Genomic DNA, 15532 nt, shown 5'->3' with positions numbered 1-15532 from the left:
GAATTAATTTTTTTTGAATAATTTCTTTTATTTGTTTTCTTGTATTTTTTTTATTAAAAAAAAGAAAAAGAAAAAAAAAGTGAATCTATATTTAAAGGTTAGTATTTCTTTTCTTTTTCTCTTCTTTAAAATTCTGTAATTTAATTTTCAATTTATTTTTGTTTGTAATTTTTTTTATTTTATTAATTTAATTTTTAGTTAATTTATTTCACGTATTTATTTTTGTGTATTTTTATAGAAAGGTTGTAATAGCGCAATAAGGTTAGTATCGTAATTTCTCCCTCTTCTTTATTTTTATTTGTTTTGTTCCCATCTTTATTATTTTTTTTTTTTGCATGCATGGTCGTAGGTCATTATTACCTAATCTTGAACCTATAGACCTTGAATTAGAAAAAACACTTCGCACACACAAACAAATTAAAAATAAAATGGATTTGCAAACACAGCAAAGGCCATTTAAAGACTACTTCAGTCCTTTAGCTAATTTGAGCACATCATGCATAAGATACCCAAATGTAGCTGCTAGGAGCTTTGAACTAAAACCTTGTGTGCTAAATTGTCTCCCCACATTCTATGGCTTAGAAAATGAGGACCCATATAATCATCTGAATGATTTTCATGCTATTTGTCAAACTTTTAAATACGAGAATTTTTCAGACGATGATGTTAAACTTAGATTATTCCCATTTTCTTTAAAGGATAGAGCTCACTCATGGCATAATACATTACCTGCTAATAGCATTTCATCATGGGAACAAATGGTAATGAAATTTTTGAATAAATATTTCCCAGTGCATAAAACCAATGCTATTCGCAGGGAAATTTCAGAGTTTACACAGAGAGAAGACGAGCAGTTTTTCGAAACATGGGAGCGATTCAATGAGCTACTCTTGAAGTGTCCACATCATGGGTGTGAGAAATGATACCAATGCCAATACTTTTTTGAGGGATTATTGCCGAATGTGCAAGAATGGCTAATGGCAACAAGTGGAGGAGAGCTAATGTCAAAAAGTGCATCAGAGATTTGGGAATTCTTCCAGCGACAAGCGGATAATTCCCAACAACGGAGTCGATCACTTAGGAATACTAGAAGAATTAAAGGAGTGAATGAGGTTCACATTGGCGAGTCAACTTCGGGAATCAAAGAAGTCAAAGAGATGGTTGAAGGTCTTGTTCGACAAATAGCATCGTTATCGACTGCTAAATCAACAGAACCACATGACCATGACTCATACTCAGATCAAGCCAATGCCATAGGTGTAATGAGAAAGCCATCAAATTACAACCCATACTCCAACACATATAACCCTGGATGGAGAAACCACCCCAATTTTTCATGGTCTCAAGGACTCCAACAGAATGGACCAGCAGCTCCAGCTCCACCAATGCAACCAATTCTCAAATTCCTCAAGCCTCTCAGCCCCCATTCAGACTATACAATCAGAACCAGAACTACTCTCAACCTAGACCATGGGAGGATGCATTCCAGAATTTCAAGAATGTTACTCACTCCACGATCGAGCAATAGAACCGCACCATTGATGGACTACGAAATGAGTTGAGAGCAGGCTTCAACTCACAAGCCCAATCAGTTTCAAGCCTCGAGAAGATGGTGGGACAACTTGCTTCTTCAGTTCAGACCTTGGCAATGACCGTTGAGAAAGGTAAATTTCCAAGTCAACCAGTGCCTAACCCTAAAGGAGTGCATGAAGCAAGTACCAGTTCACCACACCAGCATGGAGATGTCAAAGCAGTCATGACCTTGCGAAAAAGAAAAGAAGTCGACAACAAAGTAGAGATGCCGGTGACAAAAGAAAATCAAATTGTACTTGTAAATGTTGACGACTCATCACCAGAGGAGAAAGAAGAAACCAACCCACAAGAATATGCTCTCAAGGCTCCATTTCCTCAGAGGTTAGCTAAAGGAAAAAAGGAAAAATCCACAGGTGAGATTCTCGAAATCTTCAAACAGGTAAGTGTTAACATCCCTTTACTTAATGCTATTAAACAAGTTCCATCTTATGTCAAGTTTCTTAAAGACCTTTGTACTAAAAAGAGAAATATGCATGTTCAAAAGAAGGCATTTTTAACATAAAACGTTAGTTCTATACTCCAACATAAAATTTCTTTAAAATGCAAAGACCCAGGCTCCCCCACTATCTCATGTAGTATAGGGAACCACACAATTGAGAATGCTTTGTTGGATTTAGGAGCTAGTGTAAATCTGTTGCCTTATTCAGTATTCGTGAAACTTGGACTGGGAGAATTACACCCAACTCCAGTGGTGTTACAGCTTGCAGATCAGTCCATGAAAATACCTCATGGTATTGTGGAGGACGTGCTTATCCAGGTAGACAAGTTCTATTTTCCTGTTGATTTCATTGTAATTGACACTCAATCAATACAGGATTCAAGGAAGCACATCCCCATTATCCTAGGCCGACCTTTCTTGTCAATTGCGGATGCTCACATTCAATGCAGGACTGGAAATATGCAGTTGTCCTTCGGCAACATGACTATGGAGCTGAACATCTTCAACATTACCAAACAACCTCACAATGCAGATGATGGAATTGTTGATGTGGATTTAATAGAAACAATAGTTGATAACACTTTTCTTTCAAACCTTAGTGATGATCCTTTACAAACATGTTTAACTCACTTTGGTTTGGATTTTGATATTGACAGATCAGTTAATGAGGTCAACGCCCTGCTTGACTCAGCACCATCCATGGATACTAATAAATGGAAGTCAAGAGTTGAACAACTAGCACCATCAGAGAAGAAACTCATCCCATCATCAGAATCACCACCGAAACTCAAGCTCAAACCATTACCCAACACATTGGAATATGCATTTTTGGGAGAAGAAAGTACTCTACCGGTAATCATCTTAGCATCCCTCAATGACGAACAAAAAGGTAAGTTGTTGGATGTTTTGAAATAGCACAAAGGGGCATTAGGATGGACCATAGCAGATATTAAAGGTATAAACCCAGTAGACTGCATGCATTACATTCACCTTGATGAAAATGCTAAAACTACTAGGGAGATGCAACGTCGGTTAAATCCTAACATGAAAGAAGTTGTTAGAACAGAAGTCCTTAAGCTATTAGACGCAGGTATCATTTACCTCATTTCTGATAGTTCATGGGTCAGTCCTGTGCGAGTTGTCCCTAAAAAGTCAAGAGTCACTGTAGTTACCAATGCCGATAATGAATTGATGCCCACTAAAGTGACTACAGGATGGCGTGTATGCATTGATTATAGGAAGTTGAATTCTGTCACACGTAAAGACCATTTTCCTTTACCATTTATTGATCAAATACTTGATAGATTAGCAGGCCATGAATTTTATTGCTTTCTAGATGGCTACTCAAGATATAATCAGATTCCCATAGCACCAAAAGATCAAGAGAAAACTACTTTCACTTGCCCTTTTGGCACATTTGCATATAGGAGAATGACATTTGGATTATGTAATGCACCTGCTATATTTCAACGATGCATGTTGAGTATTTTTTCTATATGGTGGAACGATTCCTTGAAGTCTTTATGGATGATTTTTCTGTCTTTGGTGACTCGTTTGATCAATGTTTACATCATCTAACACTAGTTCTGCAGAGATGTATCGAAAAGAACTTGGTCTTAAATTGGGAGAAGTGTCATTTTATGGTAAAACAAGGTATTGTTCTCGGTCACATCATTTCGAGCAAAGTATTGAGGTAGACAAAGCCAATGTGGATCTCATTTCTAATCTTCCTCCACCCAAAACAGTCAGAGAAGTAAGATATTTCCTTGGGCATGCTGGTTTCTATAGACGTTTCATTAAAGATTTTAGCAAAGTTTCTAGACCCTTATGCAATCTACTTGCTAAGGATGTACCTTTTATCTTTACTGATTCATGTCTTGTGGCATTTGAAAAACTAAAGCAGTTGTTGACATCATCACCCATCATTCAGCCCCCAAATTAGAGCTTACCATTTGAGCTCATGTGTGATGCATCTGATTATGCAGTAGGAGCAGTATTAGGACAAAGAGTTGATCGAATTCCCCACGTTATTTACTATGCTAGTATGACATTGAATGATGCACAGTTGAACTATTCAACTACTGAAAAAGAAATGCTAGCAGTAGTGTTTGTATTAGAGAAATTTCGATCTTATCTCATTGGTTGTAAAATAATTATATTCATAGATCATGCTGCTCTTAAATATCTTCTCACAAAGAAAGATGCAAAAGCTAGACTAATTCGTTGGGTGTTACTTTTGCAGGAATTTGACTTGGAATCCAAAGATAAGAAAGGGACAGAAAATGTTGTGGCGGACCACCTCTCTCGTCTCAATTTTGACACAATTACAGAACCATTAATATTGAATGAGTCATTTCCAGATGAACAATTAATGAGTGTGGAAGTATTACCTTGGTATGCTGATATAGTTAATTATCTTGTTACAGGTAAACTTCCAGAGCATTGGACCAAGCAAGATAAGGGTAAATTCTTTGCAGAGATAAAGAATTTCTTTTGGGATGACCCGTATTTGTTCAAGTATTGTGCAGACCAAATTGTTAGACGATGTGTCCTAGAAAATGAAATTCAGAATATTCTTTCATTCTGCCATGAACAAGCTTGTGGATGCCATTTCAGTGCTAAGAAAACAGCAACTAAAGTTTTACAATGTGGTTTTTATTGGCCAACTATATTTCGAGATGCTTACACTTTTTGTTCTTCATGTGATAGGTGTCAACGAATGGGGAGCATTACACGAAGGAACATGATGCCACTAAATCCAATTTTAGTGGTTGAGATTTTTTATGTATGGGGTATCGACTTCATGGGACCATTTTCCCCTTCTTTTGGCCATCAATACATATTGGTTGCTGTTGACTATGTATCGAAATGGGTAGAAGCAATTCCATGCAGAACCAATGATCACAAGGTAGTGATAGGATTTTTGAAAAGCAACATTGTTTCACGCTTTGGATTCCCTCGAGCAATAATCAGTGATGGTGGTGCCCACTTTTGTAACAAAGCATTCAAAGCTCTTTTGACAAAGTATTCAATCACACACAAAGTGGCGACTCCGTATCATCCGCAAACCAGTGGCCAAGTTAAGATATCCAATCGAGAAATAAAACACATATTAGAAAAAACGGTGAGGCCAGACAGGAAAGATTGGTCATTAAGACTTGATGATGCATTATGGGCATACAGAACGGCTTTCAAGACCCCGATTGGGATGTCACCCTACAGGCTAGTGTATAGAAAAGCTTGCCACCTACCTGTGGAACTCGAGCATCGTGCGTATTGGACCATCAAGAAATTCAACTTTGACATGCAGCAAGCCAGCTCAGAAAGAAGATTACAACTAGCAGAACTTGAAGAAATTCGCAATGACGCATACGAAAATGTCCAGATTTACAAGCAACGAATGAAAGTCTTCAATGACAAGTAAATTATGAGAAAATCTTTCACTCCAAATCAGAAAGTGCTTTTATTCAATTCTCGCTTGCACCTATTCCCAGGTAAGTTACGCTCTCGTTGGTCTGGCCCATTTATTGTACATACTGTTTTTCCACATGGGCCAATTGAAATTAAGGACCCAAAGAATGGTGTCACGTTTAAAGTTAATGGTTAAAGATTAAAGTCATATCTAGAGTACCAACCACATGAAGAAGACACCGAAATAAATTTGAGTGACCCACAAAATTTGAATTGATTTTTTTCTTTTCGGTGATTTGATTTTTTTTCTTTCTTTCTTTATATTATTCTTTTGCTAATTGAAATTATTTTTGCATAAGTGTGTTTGTTTAACTATTAAGTTTTCTCTTATCATTTTTAATCATGAGTACCTTACTTAGACAGTTCCTCCTGAACATTCTTAAACCACTTCAACGTGTCAAAACTCATCTCAAAAGGCAGATTTAATTTTGTAAAACACATCGCATTTGGGCTCTACAGCCACCAGAGTTAGTAGCCTATGTTGAGGGTTTAGAACGCCAACTCAGAGACATTGAGAGAAGTGTTTACGACATCCAGTTGGAGCTTGAGATAAATTCAATAAGAGGACGATTTTAATTTTCTTTGTGTGTTTTAATTTATTTTTATGTTTGTTTGTTTTAGTTTGTTACCCGATGAAGTGGCGGATAACGGTACTCCGTGACAATCAAGTTGGTTACTTCAGTTTCCCATAATAACTGATATTCTGAGGCGAAAGTATGGACAGAAACGAGATTCTAGCGAAGCTTCACAAGCGATTCCCTTCACTTCCTCAGAATGCCATCCTTACAATCTATAAAGCTCGGTCCGAACGCATGCGATTGCTCATGAGGAATAACATACCTGCTGATATCTGTTGGTTAATCGAGGTGAAAGTACGATCGGTAAGTGAGTTACCTCCAAAATTTATTGCATACATGCCTGGTTGTAGTAAAGGAAATTATGCAAGAAAACGACGAGCTCGAAGAATTTCTGTTGCTTGTCATAAGTGTGCCAGAATGAGTTGCAATAAAAACCCATGTTCTTTAGGAATGATGTCTGATAACAGGGAAGATAAGATTCAATTCATTAGGGATGGCTTGAATAAGGAGTTATTGGATGATATCCTTTTGTCTCTTGAAACGCATCCCAGTGGATATGTACAAGGAGCGATTCTCCAGTTATGGCCATTATTCCAGAAAGAGCATGCACGATATAGTCTCGGGAATCTGACTATAAACGACCCTGTTTGCCAGTTTATAAGAAAACTGGATGGGAAGCCTATCCTCGACCCATAGAGGGCGTTCAAGCCGTTTCTGGACGTAAAACCAGAGGAAGATGTGAGCCACAGTCGCAACTACCTGTAAATATCCTTTCACTTTACTGTTATTTTATTTCACTATTGTTTTATTGTGTGCATTATTGTCTTTAATAATTTTATTACTTTATTTTCCTTTCACTTTATTTTCCTGTAAATATCCTTTCACTTTATTTTCCTTTTCACTGTTTCCTTTTTTACTCGCGAGCCACGTGCTTTATGCGTTATTTGACACTGACATGTTACCTCATATACAACTGTGACCCACTGTCACCAAGACTCTTAAATGTGATTTTTTTTGTCAAGCACTCACAAATTATTTTTTGAGAAGTATCACTATGGCAGCTACTCCAAATAGACAATTCAAGAACATTTGTGTACTTTCTGGATTTACCTATGGCAAACATAAAGAGTTCGTTGAGGCAGCCATCGATGTTGGTCGAAGTATAGCAGAGAGAAAATTACACTTGGTGTATGGAGGAGGTAACCGAGGGTTATCAAAAATAGTCTTTGAAGCGGCTTTTGTCAGAGGAAGTCAAGTGTTAGGCATCATCCCAAGAGTCTTAAAACCATTGGGCAGTTCGTCTGACTCATCAACTGGAGAAGAGTTAGTCGTCTCAGGTATGCAAGAAAGAATAACTGAAATGCTTAATCATGCTGATGCTTTTATTTTCCTTCCAGGAGATCTTGTAACACTAGAGGCACTTATCACACTAACATCTTGGGCCCATCTGCACATCCACCAGAAACCCATCGGTTTGTTAAATGTCAATAACTTTTATGATGGCTTTATTGCATTTCTTAACTATGCAATAAAAAACTGTTTCATTCCTTCTAATGTGAAAAAACTTTTTATTTGTGCTCACACTGCTAATGAGCTACTTGATCTGTTACAAGCTTATAAACCAGAGTCAGACCCCTAGACCTTTGTGTTGGAGCACCCAAATAATGATGGTAACAGTAGCCGCAGTAAGAAGTACAAATTAGATTTAACTCTCCGCTTGTAAATATTTTCTTTTGTGTTGCACCACCCAGGTGATATCTTCTAAACTCTACTTTTTTCCTTTCAAACATTGAGGACAATGTTTCGTTCTGGTTGGGGGGAGGGAATAGTTGACAATTGTGAAATTTTGGTTAAGTTTTTACTAATTTTTTGTTGTAGAAACTAACTGTTGCTAACTTTTTGTGTTGAAGATGGCTGAATATGGAGGGTAGTGACTCTAGAAACGCATCTTCATCGTTTAAAAAAAAATAAAAAATTTTTTTTTCTTTATTAAGTTTTTATGTTCATTTTTCTTCTTCTTTTTAATTTCTCCTCTATAAATATATATTTTCCAATTTTTGAGTCGAAGATGGCTGAATATGGAGTGTAGTTCCTCTAGAAACGCATCTTCTTTAAAAAAAAAAAAACCATTTTCGTTTTCTATCATTTTACGTGTAACTTTTCTAATTAGTTTTTATGCATCATTTTCACATTTCTACATGCATATTTTCCTTTCATGCTTAGAATAGGTTGGGGGGTAGAATGTTATTTGAAAAAAAAAAAAATTTGTGTGATTTGTTTTAACATTGGATGACATGATTAATTTCAAATTTTAGTATTTGTATTATCTTTGATCTTAAGTGATGTTACGTTATGTTTGCTACTCTACATGTTAATGTCGGAGACAAATGTGAGTTGCTTGAAGGAATGAACATGTCATAATAAGTACCAAGTGAGTTTTTGAGCCTATTATTTTTCTTGGAGAATAACCCTTTTGCCCACTCTTTATACAGCTTAGCAGTTTATTATTTTACACACGATCTCTAAATTGCTTTTGAGTTAACCCTTAAAAAAAATTGTAAAATAAAAAAAAGAAAAAAATGTGTGTTGTTACATTGGGAGGCCCATCTAACTAGTAGATATGAATGATTATTTAGAGCCCTAAAAGATTATGGAAAGGCCATCTTTGATCCGTTTGAGCCTTTCTAGCCATCCCTTTTATTAAATATCCATAGTTAACCTTTTTGAGCCTTTTAAAAAAAAAAAACCTTTTCTTTGTCAAGTTATCCTCTTGACCCACTCCGATTTGGAGTATTACCCGATGTCTTATACGTTCCATCACCTATTTATGTTTGAGAAAAATGTAAATAATTATTTTGTTCAGTGAAGTTATGCAAAAAAAAAAACAAAAAAAAAAACAAAAGTTGTTGTTTCAAAAGAATAAAAATAAAAATAATAGGTGAAATCCACCTTGCAACTTCCAAAAAAAAAAAATTCTCTGTATTTTTCTAAAACATACACTTTGTTTTCCTTATTTCCCTTCTTTGTTAGCCATGTCCCTAGCCTACGTTACGTCCTAATAAAAGTCCTTCTTGATTTTAGGGAACTATAGTTTGAAGTAGAAGCTAGTTATATGGGCTAAAAAGATGTAGTGATGCATAATAAAAAAAAAAGATAAATAAAGTGGGTTGACTAGTATTTTTGTTTGACTTGAGATCGTATTATTTCTAAGCTGAGGGCATATTTATTTCATCTTGGTGAGAGCATGTGATATCACTTCTTTATTATTTTCTCTCTCAATTACCATTCATTGGAGTGACTATTTTTAGTGGGTTTAATTTATTTGTGAGAGTGTCACTACTTCCAGTGAGATTTTGGGGTTTGACATGTCATTCTTGAAAGTAGATATAACAAAGTCTACTGGGCTAATTCATGTGGATGGTTGATGTGAGTGTGATGTTGCTTTAGACTGGAGATAATGCTTATACTTTTATTTGATTGCTATCATTAATCTGATTGAATAAACACGAGTGTTTCTAAATTTAAAAAAAATATTATTTTAAATTTGAATTTTATTTTCGCTTCATTTGCTAGGGACTAGCAATAAGCTGGTTGGGGGGTGTGTTGAGTGTTAGAAAATGCATATTTATAAAGGAGAAAACTGTCATTTTACATTTCAAGTCTTACTAACACCTTTACTTTTATTAATTTAACCTTCTTTTGATTTAATTCCGTTTGTTTTATTTTAATTAAGTATTTTATGTATTTTAGGGGCATCATAGTTATTTCACAATAAACGAGAGATCAGATGGCAAAACGGACATCACTTTTGAACTCAGAACGGTCGAAAACCTTAGGAGGAGCATAAAAGGAAAAATGGCACTGTTCACATGTACGGTACTGTATACGTTACTGTTCACGGCACTGTTCACATAGACGGATCGATGACGTGGCATTGACCGATGATGTGGCATTGACTGATGAGGTGTCACGATCCTGTTGGACTAAAATTCTTATGTACTGTTGATGGTGACGTGGCAGCATATCAGTGGACCAAAAATCTCGCGTACGGTACATGCATCACACAGGATTATTTTCAACCAAACCGTGTCACTGTTCACCCAGGTCAAACCGTGTTACTGTTCATCCGCGTGGTCAAACCGCGTACTGTTAACTGATGACGTGGTGAAATCCTGAGCGTCCAAACTGTTTTTAATCCGATGGCCACAATTTACTCAACGTATCTATAAAAAGGGGGCCTCCCCCCCCTAATTTGATATCTCTGAATCCATTTTTGGACTCCATTTTCTGTAATTCGTTCTCCATCTTGTATTTTTTACGTATTTTAATAAATTCCATTTTGCCCCTAGTTCAATTATGAGTAGCTAATTTTCTTTTAAGCTTGGGTTGAAGGTGAAGTCTCAACATGTGTCATGGGCTTAATTTGGTAAATTTATTTTTTCTTCCCCTCTAGTTTTTGTGGATGTTTTGACTTCTCGTCGACAAATAATAATAATCTTGTCTAGATACCGCCTTGGTTACACCAGCTCTCTAGTATAAGGTTATTATTATTTGGCACGATAAGCCCTTAGCACCATATTGATTAGAGTGTGGTTCATGAGGTGTGGATTCCCCCCTCATGATTTAATTGGTATTAATAAGGAATATTTAGCCCATGATGCATGTTGATATGGATCCAGATACCCAAGTACGTCATTTCAATAGATTTCGCTTCAATTTATTCTCGCTATTGCAATTCCAATTTTAGAATTTATTATCACCATCTCAATTCCAATTTTAGGATAATTTAAATCACTTCCACCACAATTTCAACCACCCATTTACAAAATTAATTCTACATATAATTAAAATCCACCTCCTCGTGGGATCGACACTCGTCACCATTGATCTATACTACAATAGATTTGTGCGCTTGCGAGTACATTAAAATTTGCACAACATTCACACTAATCAATTCTCCATTCTTCTTAGTATTAACAGACTCCTACATCCTAAAAAGTCTAACCTTTATCATCCAACTATGTTTATCATTGTTCAACTCATGAAGAAAACAGTACTCCATGAAGCACACAATACTATAAATTCAAATAACTCAAAAAATAAAAACACAAGAATATTTTTAAAGAGGATGTTGGTTAAAATTAAAAAAAAAACTCAAACATAACAAATCTTAAATACTTAATGTTTATAGAGTTTGAAGAAATCAAAAGACACTAAACAAAAAATTGCATAATTAAATATGAGATTATGACATTAAAATTAGGCCCTAGTGGCATTGGTGAGGGAAGATGAAGGAACCATCCTTCCTATATCAATTAATTGATGTATTTTAAGCCATTAAGTTTAGTTGTTGGCTTAATAAAATAAATTGAATGTTTCAAGACTTATACTTAATTATTATTAATGGTTACATATTGTTGAATTTAAATAGAAAGAGGAAGAGACATGTAATCTAATAATTATTTTCTATTTATTTTCTATTTTTAATATTTTGTAATGTAATTGTTTTTTAATCTCAACCAATATATTAGATAATAGAGAATATAAAAAGATGAGAAATAATGATGCCACAAATCTTAAATATTTAATGTTTATAGAATTTGAAGAAGCCAAACAAAAGGTTGTATAATTAAATATGAGATTATGACATTAAAATTAGGCCATAATGACATTGTTAAGAGAATATGAAGGAACCTTCCTTCCTATATCAATTAATTGATGTATTTTAAGCCACTAAAATTTAATTGTTGGCATAATAAAATAAATGAATGTTTCAAGACTTATAATTAATTATTATTAATAGTCACATATTGTTGAATTTAAATAGAAAGAGGAAGAGACATGTAATCTTTTGTAATCTAATAATTATTTTCTATTTTTAATATTTTGTAATGTAATTGTTTTTTAATCTCAACCAATTTATTAGATAGTAGAGAATATAAGAATATGAGAAATAATGATGTCACATCACCTCTTGTAGTATCAGCTTTTTATATATTAAACTAGAAAATAGAACCGCGCTTCACGCGACTTTGAAAAAAGAATTTAGTATTATCCTTTTTTCTTACTTTACACTTGATGAACTGATAAAAAATATGAATTGATTTTTTTTAAGATGAGGCAGTCTTATAAAAAAAAAAAGTTATTAGCCAACAATACAAATAAAGAAGCAACGCAAGAAAAAGAATAAAATGAGAGAATATATTATAGAGTGATTTTCTTCATTCCAATTGTGTGTGTACAAAACAAAAAGATGAGCTCTCCTTTATAGTTACATAATCACTCCATGAAATTAATGAAAAATTATGGATCATAATTCCTTGTGAGATAGTAGGAGTTATAGGGAAGCTAAATGTTGCTAATGGGAGATAGTGGGGAGACTGAGAGATATATGTCATGAACATCTACATTTATTTTAATAAATTCATAACACTCCCCCTTTGATGTTCATTACAAAGAATATACCTCATTAAAATCTTTACATAATTGTTATTGTGTAATAACAATCAAATTAATTATGAGAAGATGAAAAGCCAAATCTAAAAGAAAATTTCTCTATTTATTAGATAATAGAGAATATACAAAGATGAGAAATTGTGATGCCACATCACCTCCTCAAGTCCCAGCTTTATATATATATATATAGATATAGATAGAAAGAGGAAGAGACATGTAATTTTTTGTAATCTAATAATTATTTTCTATTTTTAATATTTTATAATGTAATTATTTTTTAATCTCAACCAATTTATTAGATAATAGATAATATAAGAAGATGAAAAATAATGATGCCACATCACCTCTTGTAGTCTCAGCTTTATATATATATATATCCTTATTTTATATCTATAAAAATATAAGTCCCTAATTATAGCCAACTCAATCGTGTCTATGTATTATTTTTTAATCTATGAGTGCTTTGTAATAATTATCATTTCCTAAATAAATTATCTCCCTAAAAAGTCTCTTTATAATTAATAGTTTTAATGCCATAAACTCTATATACCATTGAATTTATAAGTAATATTAGAAAATTATTTATTCCTTTTAAATCTCTTAAAAAAGTTTATTAACAATTTATCCATTCACATATTTTTCTCATGGAACGATGACACGAGTATTTTTTATCCTACTTATTCATTGGTTTTTTTTCATACTTATTCATTGGTCATTGCTCAAAGCATCAAACCATCCAACTCAAATTGTAATTTCATCTTAAAATTTTTGGTTTTATCTTTTTTCTCTCTTCTTAATTTGTTTTATAATTCATTCTCTTACTTCTTTCAAAAAAAATATTATCATGTTCATCGATTATTGTGCTTAAGTTTTTAGAATAGCTATATACTTGTTCATAGGTGGTTGTTTTCAATAAGTTACTTCTATAGAAAGAAGTTTTCCAAAATTAAAATAAAAAATACTTATTTAAGATCACCAGTGTCACAAGAAATAAAGATTAATTGGATGAGCTATATTATTTAGTGAGAAATATATATTAGCAAAATTAGAATATAAAAATAATTAATAATTTTGCATCTTAGATTGTAAGAAAAATTAATCTTAAATGAATATCTTTTTTAATTAAAATTAATTGACACATTGACCTCAAATTTGTAACTAGTCCTAGTTAAAACATTTGGCTAGCCTAAGTCCTTATAAAGGCTTGAGCCGCCCTTGAGGAAGTTCATGTTTGAGATTCTACTTTATATTTTTTTTAAAAATTATTTTATAATTTATGATTCAAAAATAATTGTTCATTTCGTAAGTTTTCTTTTTCCATTTCATGAGGAACTTTAAAAGTGGGTAGGTAGTTACTTTTTAAAAATAGTTTATAAAATAAACCACAATGCAATTTTAAATTTACTATAATAACTTTATTATTTAAAAATTAATTAATTATTTCTTATTTTTCTATAGGCCCAACAATGTAAATCATATCCCTAAAGTATCATATTAAAGCAGCAACTATGTACCTAGGAAAATGATTTACTTGACAGGGGAGCTATCCTATAATACTTACAAAGGGTACAGAGAAGGATAACCTCTTTGAAAAGGACAGGACTACTTGGAAGACAACTACATATTGCTTTTTATTTTATTTAGATTTATTTATTATGAATTTTATTATATTTTATATAACATATGAATTAGATTTTAATTAACTGAGCTTTTTACTTTATGTAAATTTACATATTTTAAAAAGAAAAGATGGTGTGTCTAAACAATTTATTAAATTTATTCCAATAAAATGAAAGGTAGCGTAAATTTATGTCTATTTCAATCACTTTTTTTTTAATATTGATTACGCATCATATTACTGTATTACACGGATATTTACAACTGCTATTAGAGTAGACATTACATTAATATTTACAATCAGATATATAACTTGAGACTTACATTATTACATTAATTTTATGAAGTATATGCCCAGACATATGACCCTCACAGAGGAGGGATGTTTCTGCTTCACTCGTATTTCGCAAGGGAGAAAGACTCACAAATTAATTCCATATAGTTTTTTGCTTAATTGAGGGAGGTTGAGCTTATGAAGACTCGAACCACTACCCTCATAATATTTCTTAACTTTAAGAGTAGTTGTTCACCGCTGAACTAAAGCCCAAGTGGCTATTTTAGTCACTATACAATAATGTAACAACAACACTTTAGTTTAAAATTTACCAAATATATATACTTCATTTTTTTAAACTCACAAAAATCACAATAGCCCAATTTAGTAAAATCTTAATCATTTTTTAGTTTGTGGCTTCTTTCATCAATTAACAACTTGTTTCATCAGCCACGGTAATCTAAAAATACCCTAAATTGGATTAAGCTTTTGGACTGGTGGGCTTTCGTGAAAAAGACGTTAAGATAATTCTCAATAGATTTCTTATTAATTTTTTAAAATTTAAATTAATTATTAATTCGCATAGTCAGTCAATTAAATCTTTTGTAATTTCCTTTTAAGTAATTGAATTCCAACTTTTTTTAGGGGTAATTTTGGCCTTTCTCGTTACAATTTGGTAAACCTTCGATCCAAATCTCTTTTCAGGCCGAATGAAGCCTTGAACTCAATTGTGTTAAATTCGGGCTTGGGGTCATGAAAATAATTGAGAGTTGTGGGCTAAAAATTGGGAAGGTGATAAACGGATATTTTCCCACTTGAAAGTGTGTTTTGATTCATTAATTACTAAAAGAATCTGAGTTCTATTCCGTTATTGATTTCGGCCTGACTGACATAATACTAGGGGTGGGCATCGGATTGGATTCGGATAAATTCGATCCGATTTGAATTTGTTCAAATCGGATTCGGATAAATTCGATCCGATCTGAATTTGTTCGGATCGGATTCGGATTTGAAGGTAAATCCAATTGGATGAAATTTGTGCGATCCGATCGGATTTGGTTCAGATTGGATCGGATTTGGATCAATCCGAATCATCCGATCGGA

General features: G+C 33.3%; 1 non-coding gene across 1 annotated transcript; it reads right to left on the bottom strand.

Annotated features, from left to right (window-relative positions):
* Window positions 1-809: 809 nt before the first annotated feature.
* On the bottom strand, window positions 810-913 carry LOC127898721 (small nucleolar RNA R71). Its single transcript, XR_008050566.1, has one exon. It is a non-coding gene; the product is annotated as a small nucleolar RNA R71 (small nucleolar RNA).
* Between the last annotated feature and the right edge of the window lie 14619 nt (window positions 914-15532).

This window comes from Citrus sinensis, chromosome 1 (genome assembly GCF_022201045.2).
Source record: "Citrus sinensis cultivar Valencia sweet orange chromosome 1, DVS_A1.0, whole genome shotgun sequence".
Lineage (NCBI taxonomy): Eukaryota > Viridiplantae > Streptophyta > Magnoliopsida > Sapindales > Rutaceae > Citrus > Citrus sinensis.
Note: the sequence above shows the minus strand (reverse complement) of the source record. Positions and strands in the feature narration are given on the sequence as shown.